The 15,808-nt window shown below is 33.7% G+C and overlaps 1 long non-coding RNA gene across 1 annotated transcript; it reads left to right on the top strand.

The window, feature by feature from the left end:
- The first annotated feature begins 377 nt into the window (after positions 1–377).
- On the top strand, positions 378–842 carry LOC131622638 (uncharacterized). Its single transcript, XR_009289962.1, has 3 exons — positions 378–416; positions 569–624; positions 742–842. It is a non-coding gene; the product is annotated as an uncharacterized LOC131622638 (long non-coding RNA).
- The last annotated feature ends 14,966 nt before the right edge of the window (positions 843–15,808 follow it).

Raw genomic sequence — 15,808 nt, 5'->3', positions numbered from 1 at the left:
CCAATCACTTTTCTTCGTGAATTTCCATTGACGTGATTACGTTTGGAATATCTTGACCCTATTTTGATTTGTTATAGAATAATTAAAGATGGTGGAGAAGTTCTTGACGGTGCCACCATTTGAGTGTGCGTGGCAAGGGGATTTAAAATTCCAGGAAGATCAAACTAGGTCCGTGCTGAAATCCAATTTTCTCAAGTAAACCCTTAAACCCAATTTTCTTAGAATGAAGGAATGTTTTGCGCTGTTTTAATTATTGGTGGAATTCGTGCTGCCTTAGTCGCGCTTCTTATTTGTGTTTTTGATTTGGTATGTATTGACTCTTGCACTCTTCTTTTATTTGATTGTGTAAAGTTCTAAGATGGGTGTGGCTCAAGACGCTAACGAAATTGACGATGGCACCTTGGAGATAGGAATGGGTATGCATCTATTTGGTTTAACTGTCTGTTTAATTTTCTATTGGGATTTGATTCTCCGAGGCTGTGTATAAACCATACATTGGTGATTCATAGTATTCGTTCTGTTGTAATTTAGTTTCACCATAAATTATTTATGTTCATTGATGTTGCAGAATACAAAACTGTATCTGGAGTTGCTGAACCATTGGTCATTCTTGAGAAAGTTAAGGTAACATTGCCATTATGCTTGCTGATATTCTTATTGAATAGTATGATCTTTTGATGTTCTTAATGTGACTAATTTATGTATGGCGTGACTAAATTTTACTCTGATCAACTACATTAGGGACCCAAATATCAAGAGATTGTCAATATTCGTCTAGGAGATGGAACTACTAGGCGTGGACAAGTTCTTGAGGTTGATGGTGAAAAGGCTGTTGTTCAGGTGAGAGCCCTCAGCATACATAGCCATCGTCTATCCTTGCCTTTTATCTTTGAGTTAATTAAGATTTATGTGTTTGTTCTTAATCCTTTTTTTTTTTTGAATTTTTGTGCTTAACTATGCTACTTTTGATTTTGGATTTGAATTAGGTCGAATACTGCCATTCTTATTTATCAGAGTCATAATATGGTTTGTTTTCATTTAGTTTCTCTTCAATTTCATAAGCTTTGATTCTTTTGATTTTTGTTGTATAGATTGGATTTTATAGTTTATGTTCAACAATACAAATTTTCTGTCTTTGTAGACTTTTGGCTCAATAGGTATCTTGGAAACTTTCAGCATCAATTTCTTTTGAGTGTTTATTAGCTTAATGCATATGATATGTGTTTCCTCATGGTCTGAATTTTTTTGTTGGTTAGATGTTATTTTGGTAACAGCAAACCAAAACATGAGGTGATTATCGGAAAAGAGGCCTATGAACTCAAAAGAGTTTCCGAACTGTTACAGGCTATGTTTATATGTGTATAATGACACATCATGCGAATTGTGGTCCGATGTTAAATTGTCAAAGGGCCGAATTGAGACCGCCAAAGATCTGCTTAAGCCAAAGATCAAAAGTGTCTGGCTCTATAAGTTCTTCATGACGAGCCATCAAATGAGAAGTATTCTATACAGCTTTGGGGTAATCATGTGGGAGGTTGCAACATTGCAACAGCCATGGGGGTAATTTGAATCCAGCACAGGTTGGTTCTCTATCCGTGACACCTGTAATTGAAGTATGCTTAATAGTTTAGTATTATAAGTCTATATTTATATTGCTTCAGCTTTTATGGAAGATTCACAACGTCTGAAACTTAAGAAAGTAAGAGGATTTCATCTAACGGTAACTATTGGGAACAATATATATATATATATATATATATATATATATATATATATATATATATATATATATATATATATATATATATATATATATATATATATATATATATATATATATATATATATATATATATTCCTCATCGTCTTGCTAGCGGTAGATTTAAAAGCAAGCTTGCGGTTGAATGCTACGTCAAAGAATTCTTCCCAGACGCGAACATTGTTGATTTCTTGCTTCTTTCAGTTGGACTATTCCTTGTGGTCTTCCTGGTATGTCTCTTTCCTCTCTTCTTATTTCATTTATCATCATACTGTTAATTAGTTTGATCATTCAGAAAATGAAAGGGCTTTTGAATGTTGAACATTAAAAAATGTTATCATTCAGAAAATGAAAGGGCTTTTGAATGTTGAACATTAAAAAATGTTATTTAGAAAACTTGTAGTTATTATAGTGCCACATAACATACAAGGTTGTTCTGCATTGTAGGCAATATGAGTCCTGTTGCTATGGCTGATGGACTTCTTCATCAGTTAGAATTAAAACACCAGCCACAATATAAATCAGACATTGGTGGATACAAAGTCGGGAATAAGACCTGCAGTAGTTTGTTTTTGGATGAAGAAAAAGAAAATTCACCACTTGCGCCTTGTGATATCTGTTGCGTAAACCTAATTTTTGCCGTTAATATTGCTGTGGACGATTAATGGGGCTATCATATGTGGGATTCAGTCATCTAAATTTGTATCTTTGCTGCATTAACAATTATTAATAACTTTTTTCAAGGCTGATGGTGTTTAACTCCTATTCAAATAAGACTAATAAGACTTATGGATCAAATTTTATTTCTGCTACAAGTTAGTTATGGGCTGGATAAGATTCATCCAAGAAAAAAAGATATTTGACTGCATCAGTTCTCCAAACACGGTAAGATCTAAGAACTAATCTTAATGTAGTAACTTATAGTTACCTTTTAAATTACATGCAGACTAATTTATGGTATCCATTTTTCTGGGTCAATACACATCCTTTGTTTAGTTTCCTTCTGATTACATTCTCTACATATTAACTTATATAAAAAGTGACAAAAGTCGAGGATAACCATGCTTAACTATTCTTCGTAGATATGTAAGTGTTGCTCAGTACATATTAGTTGTTGAGAATCAATCAGGTGAAGAAATGCTTTTATGTTTTACAGGAAAAATAAGGATAAACCTTGAGGTGTTTTCTTAAGACTTTCTATTGAAAAGATAGTCGATGTTGAACTTGCAGTTTTCCAGAAATTAGCAAATGACCAGTTCTGCAATACAAACCATTGCATTACCATCTCTATAAGCAGTTATTAGTAAGCTTTTAGAGCATATTGGATTGAAGATGGATCTTCCATTTACTAGTAAGCATTTTTTTGTTGATTTTGATGAGTATATGAAATGGATTACATGAACTGATGTATCTTTGTGGGTGAATGTGTCTGTAGTGATATCGGTGAGTTTGGTTGATATTATTATTTTAATCCTTGATGAAGATGATCGTTATTTGGAGCTTGGATTTAGTGCTGAAATTCAGGAACTGCTTTTGAATTTACGTTTTGTTTTGCACTGCTTTTGAAGTATTAATTTATATTTCATAGTTCTGCTACCTTTAACTACTACTTCCTCATTTGTTGTTATGTTGTGGAACAAAGCAAGCGGCACATAGTTTAAGGATTATATTTGGATTATCTGGATTGAAAGCTGCTGAGCTTCAAATCTTGCTTTGTAGTTATATAATCAGCTTCCAAAACTAATGCTCAGGTATTCACTTTTTCCAATTACTTTGCTGTCATGGTGGTTTAATAATTGTTTTATTAGCTTCTAATGATTTCATTGGTTATGTAGAAAAATACTTATTTGTAGCAGCTGGAACTAGATATGCAGAATAGACAATCTAGATTAATGGATGTCAGTGGGAACTCTCAGTGGAGATATTAATCTGGTAATAATTGTTTAAAAATCAGTAAATGGCTTTCTTTGATTTTAACAATAAGAATTGTAGCAGCCACTAATTACAACCATTAAAAATCTGGTAATAATTACATTCTTTACTTATCTCAATGGTGTTTGAATCAGTGGGCATGTCCTGGTGCGTGCGGCTGTTAATTATGAGAAACCAAAGTCTGAGTCAAAGTATCAATATGCAGAGTTCAAATCAACAGGTTAATTTTGAATTAGGTGTCATTGGTCGGGTCCAGGGGAGGTTCGATTCGATTGAGGAGTTGTTTGAATGATTGATTGAGTGGATTATCAGTTGGTCGCAGCTCCTTCGCATTTGAATTCTATCGCATCAAGTAATATGTATCCTGAGGCTGAATGTTTCTATTGACGTTTCGAGCCTGCTTTGAATCAATGTTGCAGCATTCAGGGCAACCTTTCATTCGTGCAAGACAGTTTCATTAAAAGAACACAAACAATTAGTAGAAATGGTTTCCAAAGTCGAGGTTTCCATTGATAAGTTATTTGGTGACTTGAATATTAATGATTTGAAGTCGGACTTGAGGTCTAGAACAGAAAATTGAAGCTCTTAGAAAATGTGGCTTTGCGCCGTTCAATTGAAAACTTGCCTGGTCACTGGAGGAAGGGCCAGTTTCTATTCCTTTCACAAGGTTGAACTTCCTGTTATACCCTGAACTTTTGATTACAATCCTTCATTTCTACTCTTGGATGACATGAAAAGGAAGTTAAGGGTTGTAATGATAAAAAGGCTGCATGCAAGAAAGCCCTCAGAAATTGTCGCGTTTGCAATACAGTCTCAAACAGGATTCTGAAACTAGAGTTTTTCTCTTTATGAAATTAATTATAGCATTATTTTTAGTTATTAAATATCATTCTTAATTTAAATGCTGAGTTTTCTTAGATATGTTTTTTTGAAAATTAGGTATATAACATGGGTGAAGTCTAGGGTGAGGGCTCAATTAAGTCCCTCACCGGTGTAGCACATAAAAAAATAGCATTAGATTTAATCAACGGGCAAAATTTGGTGAAAAAGAAAATGAGAGCACAATACCTTTCCACAAGCAATACTATCCCGAACTCCTTTTATCTTGCCGCATATCTTTTTTTCATTCAACCAAATTCTCAGAAGAAATTTTCTACAATCAATTTTTTTGGACAAATAATGTAATCATCGTCTTTATCCTCTTAATTCAGTGTTTAGGATGAAAAGAATAGAACTCATGATGTTAATTAATTAATGTAAACACGGTTGGCAGTGGTACTATTGGTACTATGGTGAGACTCAACAAAAACAATAGTTGCAATTGCTTTTCCATTTTCCTTCTCTTTAGAAACAGAGGTTTCCTGGTATTTAGAAACATAGAGTTATTTAGATTGAATGAAGTGCTTAAATTATATTCTCATTTCCACCCAGAGAAGAATGCATATATAATATATTACTCTTTAACCCACAAGCAACAGTCAAAAAGGCCAAAAAAATAGATCTGATTTTGACTCGAGAGAATTTCTGACTTCCTGGCTTCTGCTGTGATTAACAAGAGCAAGATATTCATGAAACCATCTTCAGTTTATGAAACTCTTATCTACTTGACTACTTACTGCTATTACATTCAATCATTAACCTAGAAGTTGATTTCGTATTTTCTCACTGTTTTGTTTTTCTTTCACTAGCAGTGATTCTCCTTCTAAATTAAATTCTAAAACAAAACGAAAAAGGGTTTTTTAAGTGCTAGACTCCAATAATATTTTTCTCAAACTTTTCACCCATTATCAGAGGTGAAGTTTCTAGATCAGAGGTTTAAAGAATTTAAAAGAACATTTTGATGGGGTAATTTAATGGAGTTATGATGCAATTTTCATTAACTACAGTAAATTTGTCTTTGATTCAACTTATAATTTTAATGAAATGCAGTTACTGTTCTAGAGATAGAAGTGGCGTATTGTTTCCGAAATAGAAGTGAGATATGATTAGCTGTGAGATATGCATGTGTTCTCATATTTAGTTTTATAAATTTGGGACCACCGATTAAATCTAACGGTATTATTTTAAGCTTCATCGGTGAGGGAGTTAATTGAGCCCTCACCCTAGACTTCACCTATAACATGAACGAGAATAATTATTTTGAAATTTTGGTTACATCATTAATATCAAATCAAACACTACAAAAACTGAGGATCTTATATGTTTATTAATTTGACATTCATGTTCTCAAATGTAATAAATCACTGACCTGCTCTTTTTGGTGAATGTTGTTGTTCAATGGATTGTTTTCAATTTCATTATTATTTTAATGACATGCCAACCAACTATACATAGTTTTGTTCAATCTCCTACACGAGGTTTGGTTCCATGCAGTGTTCAATTCAAGAGTTATTTACAAATCTTCTAGTGATTGTTTTGCAATATTTAGTTAGTCCAATACATTATATATTTCTCTCCAAAATCCTATGAAAATAGCGGGGTTGTTCAATAAACCACAATATTTTTCAACCAATGTCTATAACTCAAGCCAAAAAAGCAGAAGCAATAGCACAATCTATTCACAATAAAGCAGAAGCAAAAGGTGAAGCAGCTCAGACTCAGCTAGTAGCAACACCATCCAAAAGTGATTCTCAGCCAACACCTAAGGAGCTGGCTTATTAAGAAAGTGGTGATTTATATTCTGGATTACCTTGGCTGCTTCCAGGAATCGCTTTTATGTTCATCATTCATTATCTTTCTAAGTATTTGAAACATTTGTTCATAAGGGAGCATTGATCTTTCTAAGATGGAATCACAATCATATATGGATGTGATTTTTAGTTTTAACTTATTTGTATTTTAGTTAACTTATTTGAAATTTATTGTAAGTGATTTCAGTGGTATATAATAAGTGTTATTTCAACCATGCACATTGGAGTTATTGGTGGGAGGTATTGGTGTTTACTGTTTTGTCTTCCTTTCCCTCCAACATTTGAACCACCATTTGCATTGATGGTCGATCCATATCATGCCATTGAATGTACCAAAGTCCTACAATGGCCATTTTTCTTGCAGTTTTTTCATCCTCTTCGTCGTTAACATGAATTCTCACCTGATGTTGTGCTATAGCAGCATCACTTGAAAGTAAAAAAAAGTGGTGAAAGAAAACGACGGGATTGGAAAAAGAAGAAGAGATTTTGTGGTTCTCACTTGCCTTTTCCTATTTCATCATGTCTTATTTCTTTTTTTAAAAATTAATTAAATGGTTATTTTTCATCATGTCTTATTTCTTTTTTTAAAAATTAATTAAATGGTTATTTTATTGTCACGTTAAAAGTTGGTTCCAGCCCCCTCTCGATCGCAGTTGCGGAGAATCGAACCGTGGTCCTCCCTACCAAGTTCAGCGCCAATCACCACCAAACTAACTAACGATTGGTTATTAATATGCTTATCAATTTTATTAAATACATCACTATTAGATTTGTAGGCATTTTAATACAAACCGTTGTTAATTTCTTAACTCAACTATAAGATCTTGAATTTTTTATAAATGTTGTTAAATAAACTTAAAATCAGAAAATAAATTATAATTGATCATGAATTTTTATTATAAATGCGGCTAAACGAGTATGGGTACATAGGACACGGGAACATGCCCAAACGTAGGTGTCCACGCGTATATGGACTCGAGTACGGAGATTTTTCAAACTACATGTATGGGACCGAGTACTATAGTACCCTACCTATATCCTACCAATTGCTACCCCTACTAGCACTTGCCATTTGTTATGTCATTATCTTTCTTTTGCTAAAAAATATATATAAATCTTTTCAAGGTATTTAGTATAACCATATATAAATCATAATTAATATTATTAATAAATTAAGTATGACAATAGACTACAACTACCTATCAACAATATAAATATGTTTTTTTTTATTATTTATGTAGTTAGTAAATATAAATTTTTTTCATTGATTCATAATAGTTAATAATAACGGAACATTAAGATATTGAACAATATTTTTTTAAATAATGCAAAATAAAAATTATGTTTATATCAGAAAAAAATAAATTGTTCATTTAAAATTTTTATATATACAAGAAAAATATAGGCACAAATTTATTATTATTTTTAAAACAATAAAATTTGTTGGTTAAATTAATTTAATTTTTTTTTATAACATTTTGAAAACAAATACACTTACCGTATCAGTCCTTATGCAAACGTACGGATATCCCACTAGTTTATTATTATATGTGGATTAAATTGAATCATTATTTTAAATTAATTGGTGTTAATTGGAGAGTTTTATTGTGCTATAATTTTGAATTAATTTTACTAATCCTTTATTAATAATAATGGTGGATGAATATTATATAAATAAGTTTAATTATTGGACTATTGAATATTTGAATTAAATAAAAATGATATCTTCAAAATTTAAAGAAAACAAATTGTTTTTATTTAAAAATTATAAAAACATTATTCACAAATGTTGCACGACATCACTCTCAATATATTTAAAAACTCTTTTAAATTTAATAAACACACCAACATCCAATTTTTTAAAAATTAATTTATATATTTTATTTATTCTATTTTTTTATATGAATGATTAATTAATTATTAATGATTAATAAAAAATAATAGTTAATGGAATTTCTATTTTTTTAAGTAACCTTCCACCAACTAATCGTATTTCATTTTAAATTCCATTCCTTATATATTTTATTGTCAATTGTCTTGCATCCATGACTTTAAATGTACTAAATAAATGATACGATAAATTTAATAATTATTTTCAATTAATTAAATTTAAATGGGGGATTCTGTTAGAACCACTACGTTACAAAATTTTAAACTTCCATTACCACTACCACACACTAGTATTTTTAAATTAATAAAAATTATTAGTGAATTAATAGTTAAATCATTTACTAACTTTAGTAACCAATATAAATTGCTTTGCTTCGACTCGAAAGAATCTCAACGTCATTATTTTTCTTCACTGTTATGATGTTATAGATAGGGGTGTTTGCGGTGTAGTTTGAGCAGTTTTAACGTAAAAAGTCATCCGAACCGAAAGAGATAAAAGTGTGAGGTTATTTTTGGTTTGATTAGCTTTTAGAAATTAAACCAAATCAATGCGGTTTGGATTGGTTTGTTTTTTTAACAAAAAAAAATATTGAACCATACATACACATATAAATGAAAACATAACTTTGTATTTAATCATTTACGTGTTATCAAATAATAAAACTCACCATATTTGGACAATAACTTTTCATTTAATATACAAAAATAAAATAAAATAAGATTATATAAAAATAGAATAAAAAATATATAATAGTAAATTAAAACAATATTAAAAAATTATAATAAAATAGAAAAAAAGGAGTGAAAGATTAGAGAAGATGAAAGAAAATAAGAGGAGCATTAAAAATGTAATTGGAAGAGAGAACGTTAGAGTAAAAATAATAAGATGAAATTTTCCAGCCAAAATTTTAAGGATACTATTTTCATTTTACTTATTTATTATTATTTGTTTTATTCAATTTAACGGTTAAGTACATTTTTGGTCCATATAAATATTTCAAAATTTATTTTTAGTCCCTATAAAAAAAAGACATATTTTAGTCCTTACAAAAATTTTATGTATGTAGTTTTAGTGTTTGCTATTTTTAAAAATTTTGAAAACTATTTAGTTACTCTTAAACTTTTAAATTTTTGAATAAGTTTTTACGTACGTGTTTAGAATACTATGAAATATTTCTTTACCAAATTATAGAATTTTTTTAAATGAGAATAATTAGATATAAATTTTTTAAATTTCAAAAGATAATGATTAAAGTAATGTATATCTCGACTTAGAAATCAAATTTTGAGTTACTTTTTTTCGGGAACTTTTTATAACGTCATAAATATGCATGTAAAATAATCATTCAAAAATACACATCTTTTTAGGAACCCGAGTCTTTACAAGAAACATCACACAATACTAGTATTGAATGCAGTAGACATTGCACCTCTACGAAACATGAACAACTTTTCATAGTCACTTTCTTCAAATAACACAGATGAAATGTGATCATTCTTGACTGATTTAGTCCATCTCTTACAAATGAAACTTTTCAAAAACACATTCATATGCTCGTGTCTCATGGCACAAATAATGTGAGAGCACGTGATTTCTATACGTTCAAACAATCTACAATCACATAAAAATACACTCTCCATCTTATCAAGACAAACTGAGAATTTCGAATATGGATTGCGAAATCTATTCATCTTCAAAGTTACATTGTTACTGATCTGTTTACGGTGATTTCCGGTAAACAACCGCTAGTCTTCCAAACTATAATAAATATGATTTGGTTACTCGCAGGATCGACTAGATTGATCCTAGGACACATAGTCAAAAAGATTGTTATCAATGGTCATTCGAACCATAGTCATGATTCGTCTTCGTTAATAAGAATTTGTTTCAAATAAAACGAGTAATCTTGACAATCACTTGGTTATACGTAAGTATAATTTCAGTGAAAGGATAAGTAAAATAACATATGAAACGAAAGTATTGTTAAAGCGTACAGAATCTTAAAATGCAGGAATGTTAAATACTTCAAAAGTAAATGACATGAAAGTAAAAATACAGAAATGTAAATGGCAAGAAGTAAATGAAATGCAATAATACTGAAAGATATTTGAAAACGAAAGAGAATACACATGTATTAAAATGGTGGTGTCATACGTACATTTTCTCAGCGAACTCTTTCTCTTAACACTTGATACTTGAGTAATATGTGAGTGATTTGTACGAAATGAACACCCAGAATCCTAACATTAAGATTCCTATTTATACTAATTTCGACCTTAACGGTCCTACGCTAATCTAATGCCACGTTTCTTATAAGAACTCCAGGGACGCCATCTGTTATTTAGACAGTTACGAAACCGTCTTCGAATTTCAAATCTTCCCGCCTGAGTCCTTCTTCGACGCGTGGCAGTGTATTTAAAAACACTACGAAAACACGCTAAGTAGTAATACTTGAACATATTTCATAAATTTTGTCTAAGTCCTCGAAGACATACACTTCTACTAGCTTCAGTGTTCATTATCTTCATAACGAACTTAGAAATCTTCATTCTCGAAGCATGGCCATCAGGAGCCATTCTTTTATTTTTAAGGGATGGTCATCAGTAACCATCTTTCCTTCGAATTTTTACTTCTTCGAAGAACCAAATTTATAAAACGAAATCTTCAGCTAACAAATTGCCCCCAATAAATGCCTGTTTCGAAAATCAAGAGAAATAGGCGTTTCTTGCCATCATAAGATTTCGTCTCTTATTGATCTTTGAAAGTTCCAAGATTGCTGACTAACGTCACAATCATTGCTGACCCTGTTTCCAAAACGTCTTGTCATTTTCAAAGATGTCTTCTCATAACTTACATTCCCACGTTTTTGACCTTACTTCTTGATCCTTACTCCTATATACTAGGAATAAAGCTAATTTATTCGACCGCCGTTGGATTAAATCACTAGCCGCCACGTGTCCCTTGGTTTTTACCCAAAAAGATTTAAAAAGGGTTTCCGTTAAACCTTTAAATACTTGGTTTTGCACTCTTGTACAACTTTTCATTCCTACTTCTTCATCCTCCTCAAAAGAAAAAAACACTCTCAACCCTTTCAAAAAGCTTACTTTTCCAATCAAAACCTCTCCATGGCTTCATCTTCAAATGTTCTTCAACCTGTTCTGAAGCTCCAAACAACAACGCGGTCTGGGGAACAAGAACACATTCCAAACCCTAATACCGCAGAAGTGCGCGCTATTTACGCTTCCCAGGTAATCATTCCCTTTGAACTTTCTGGAAAACCTCTTGCTTTTATGGGTCCGTTACCAGGTGAAAACAATTCATCTATGAACAGATTCTTCCCCGCTTATTACAAAACTAGACCCCTAGTTAGTAAGATTAAGATAGATGAAGATGGCCGTTCCCCCTTAGGAGAATCTGCTAATACTGAAGAAACTTCAACTGTGACCCCTTTGGCTTTGGCGAAAATTAGGTTAAACTATATGACCAACTTTGTGAAAGTGTTTAGGTCAATCCCTTTAGCCAAAGATCCTGATTTGTACTATGCCTGGTTAGAAAAAGTAGAGAGAACGAAAGGATCTTTCTGGAAATCGTTAGGCATATATGATTTAATTCAACTGTCAAAAACAGGCTTAGAATATAACCAACCCATGTTAGTAGCAGCGGTTCACTTTTGGGATGCTTCTCATAATACTTTCCATCTCCCATGTGGGATGGTTACCCCCACTCTCTTTGATATAGCTGCTATTACAGGACTTCGACCAACCGGGGAGACCTTCGATCCCAATGAGATGGATACTGATACTATTGGTTTTAGTGAATCAACAGTTACTTACACTGCTTTCATCCAGAAGCACCATGACAAAACGCAAGAAGAAGTTTCTGATGAAGAACATATTGCTTTCTTGGCATTATGGCTCTCACGATGTGCCTTCTGCTCAAGATCCATACAGGTCGCAAAGAGATACCTTTGCATGGCTAATCAGCTACATGCTGGAAAAAAGCTCAACCTAAGCCAGTTACTTTTAGGATCTCTTTATGAAAATCTTAGCGAAGCCTCAAACCTTACCAAAAACTACAAAACTGGCACTCTGCTTTTTGCTGGTCCTTTCTGGCTACTGCAACTGTGGCTTAATGCTACGTTCGAAACTTATCTTCCTTTTCGAGGCAATGTCAACGAAGAAGATAACAAAATTAAGAATCGAACTATAGAAGGAACCAGTTTGGCTTACCTAACTCCAAAAGAAGAAACTGGGAAGCTTCGTCAACATTTTCTAGCATATACAATGATGTTCGCCCAGCGCAATCAGTTCGATCCTTCTATAGCTCCGTTTGTACACAGAACAATCGGTCCTGAATGGTTTACTCGAAGGTTCCCATCAACATCTCAGGATCAACAACCTGAGTCTATGGAAATTTGGGAGGCCTTTCTGACCCCAAGGTTGTTTTCTCATCGCCTTCGACCATCAAAAGGTCAATGTGTTCTTGTATGCTACCAACCAAATCTGGTTTCGAGACAGTTTGGGTTGGTTCAAGTAAAACCCAAGTGTTTATATGAGAAAAGGAACCATATGTGTTTCCATAACTTGTACCTGACTGAAGAAGAATGTGAATCCAAAATCAACAAATACGTTGGCGTCGCCAATCTTTCTCCTATTCCTTTCAAACCTGCTTTTTATACTACACCAGACTTTCACCAGTGGTGGACGGATTACTATACTTCTCAAATCTTTGATGCCGATAGTCTTACTCAAGAACTAACTGCAGCTTTTGCTGATGTGCAGGAGAATTTTCAAAAAGGTACCTCGACTCACATTAAAGAAATCCAAGCTTTTCAAAAATTCTTTGAAACTATCTACAGGCCTGATGATCTTAGTCGGACCGTTCGTGAGGCTGCAGTCATTTTGCGCGAAAAGTTTTCCGCCAAACTGGATAAGTTGAAATTGCCCTCGTATGTTCGACCAGAACTACGTTATGAAGTGGCTTTCAAACTTAATCCTCCAAAATTCCCTCCACTGCCAAGTGCGGATTTTGGTGTGGCTCTGAGCCCCCCTTTTCCAAATTGGTTTGTGTGTGGCAACGTTTTAAGAGATCTTCAAGAAAGTACTAAAAAACGTGCTGAACGAGTGGTTCCGACTAAGCATACCTTGGATACTTTCAAAGGACATCTTCATATAGATCTTGAACATGTTCGTGTCTTGACTCCAATACCTGAAGGTTTGGATTCAGACAATTTTCGACTGACTTTTCTTTTCTTTGCTGATATACTGATTTCAGTTTCAACTACAGCTGTTGCTCGAAGGAGGAAGATTAAAGAAGCTCCTACCCAAAAGGATTATGGGGCATCTAAAAGCAACAAACCAAGTGAGAGTGACTCCATTGTTACTGACAAGAAGCCCACGGTACATACCCACTTTATATTCTTAATCTTGTATAATCTATGAGCAGTACTCATTTTGCTTAATATATATATTTTCCAGAGCTCGAAACCCCCAACAGGTTCGAAACGGAAAGCCTCTTCAACAGTTGTCTCAGATGATGACGATAAATCTCCTCCTCGTACCAGACAAGGACATAGAAAGAGACAAAAAGCTGTTACCCCTTCAGGGAAAGAGAAAGGGGTAAGTTCCTCCAAAGTTGCTTCTCCTGGCGACAAGGCATCTTCTGAAGAATCTCCTCTGAAAACCGCCAGTAATGCTTTCGTTGTCGAGAGCCATAATTCAAGTCCAGACAATATCCCAACCAAGGTATTTGGGTTTTAACCCACATACTATCTTTTAATTTTAACTAAATGATTAAACCGACATCTTACCTTGTTATTGCAGGATGATGCTGGCACTGCCACTTCAGGTCTTAAGGCTTATGACCTCACTATTAATGTTGATAAACTTCACGGTAATCGTAACTCTTTCACTTCCGTCGATAAACTCCTCAAAGCCTTATCCTTACGACTAATTCTGGTTTGTTTAACACAGATATCTCTCAAAACAAAACTCATGTTCTCTCACCAGTCTTTGAAGATGCTAGGCCACTCACTACCATATTGCCTAATGAACCAGTTGAAGGAAGCCAATCTACTGACAAATCCCCACCTACTCATCAAGACAAAAATTTGGAAGAAGATCATCCATTCTCAGGCAGCGACAATGCGAATCCACAACCACATGACAGCGAAGACACTGCATCGGAACAAGATGCTATGGAGGAAACTTCTAAACCAGAAAAACACAATCCTCAAGAAACTTCAGCCCTAGACACAAAAACCACTCCTGGGACAACTTCGAAGCCTGCCCCTGCGAAGCCTACTCCTTTGGAACTGGAACAGCTTAAACAAACTGATCCTCTTAGTTTTCTAAAGGCTATTATGAATGTGAATACTTCTTCGCCTTCAGAACTTGATGTCTCTCGAGCTGTCGTTATAGAATCTGGTGACAAGGAAGACATTCCCAACCTCCTTCGACAGATAAAAGAAAAGTTCTTTGTGGTCAATCTCATGGATGTTCTTAGCCGGGAACCTATTAAGAGTCACAACTTAAATCAACTCTTAAAGAAAGTGGATTTGTTTCAAGTCTCAACAGAAGTTTCAGAGGTAATTGTTTTGCTGGGTTCTCTAGTTGAACAGCTCGAGGCCAACATTCTTCGAAAGCAAAATGTCGAAAAGGAACTATCTGAGAAAATGGCCTCTCATGACTCTTCATGGAATTCTGCTGTGGATGCAACGAAACAAGGTGAGGCCCTCAAGCTTAAACATTCAGAAAATCAGAAGGCTTTCGATGATTACGAGAAGAACATCAACTCCTGGAAGCAGGAGATAAAGGCCCTCGAAGAAAAGATAAAGGAAGCTGAACATTGTCAGGCAACCATACAAAAAGCCAACCAACAGGATTTGCTCGAAGTGGTGCAATCGGGGATTAAACATTTCGAAACTGCACAGAAATTAGTGCCAGAGATTGAAAGATTGAAGAAACACCGGGCGTTACTTGAGCTTCGTATGTCTTCGTGGGAAACTCAATATTTGAAGATCAAAAATAGCCTCCCTGAGGATTTTAACTAGCTGTTTCCAATCCTGTATTTTGTTGCATTTTCGTTTTGTAATCGAACCTTTTGTAGAAACATCTATCTGTATGCTTGACTTCTATTTTCATTCCGTCTATGTTTCTAATATTCGCAAGCACTATCTTTTAGCAAATCTTTCAAGTTCTGCCAGAATATGTCTTCAGATTTTCCACAGTGATTTTATTTAATGCAACATGTAGACCCTGACCATCCTTCGCAGCATCCTTGCCTTTAGACTTGACGTTTCCACTTCTCTAGCCATAATCATTATTAAACAGTGACGTCACTCTCTTCAAAACGTCTATTTGAGACGTGCGTGCATCAGTTTCATGATTACTTCACAACTTCCAAGGGCGGGAAACGGCGGAAGCCTTAACTCCCTTTTTGGAAAACCAAATGCAGTCTAATCAATCATCAACATTTAAACCGACCTTCAGTATCCCGTGTCTATATAAAGGGTCTATGTCATACCCCAAAATTTGC

This window comes from Vicia villosa, linkage group LG1 (assembly GCF_029867415.1).
Source record: "Vicia villosa cultivar HV-30 ecotype Madison, WI linkage group LG1, Vvil1.0, whole genome shotgun sequence".
NCBI classification, from domain to species: domain Eukaryota; kingdom Viridiplantae; phylum Streptophyta; class Magnoliopsida; order Fabales; family Fabaceae; genus Vicia; species Vicia villosa.
The sequence above is the reverse complement of the archived record's forward strand: the minus strand, read 5'-3'. Positions and strand labels throughout refer to the sequence as shown.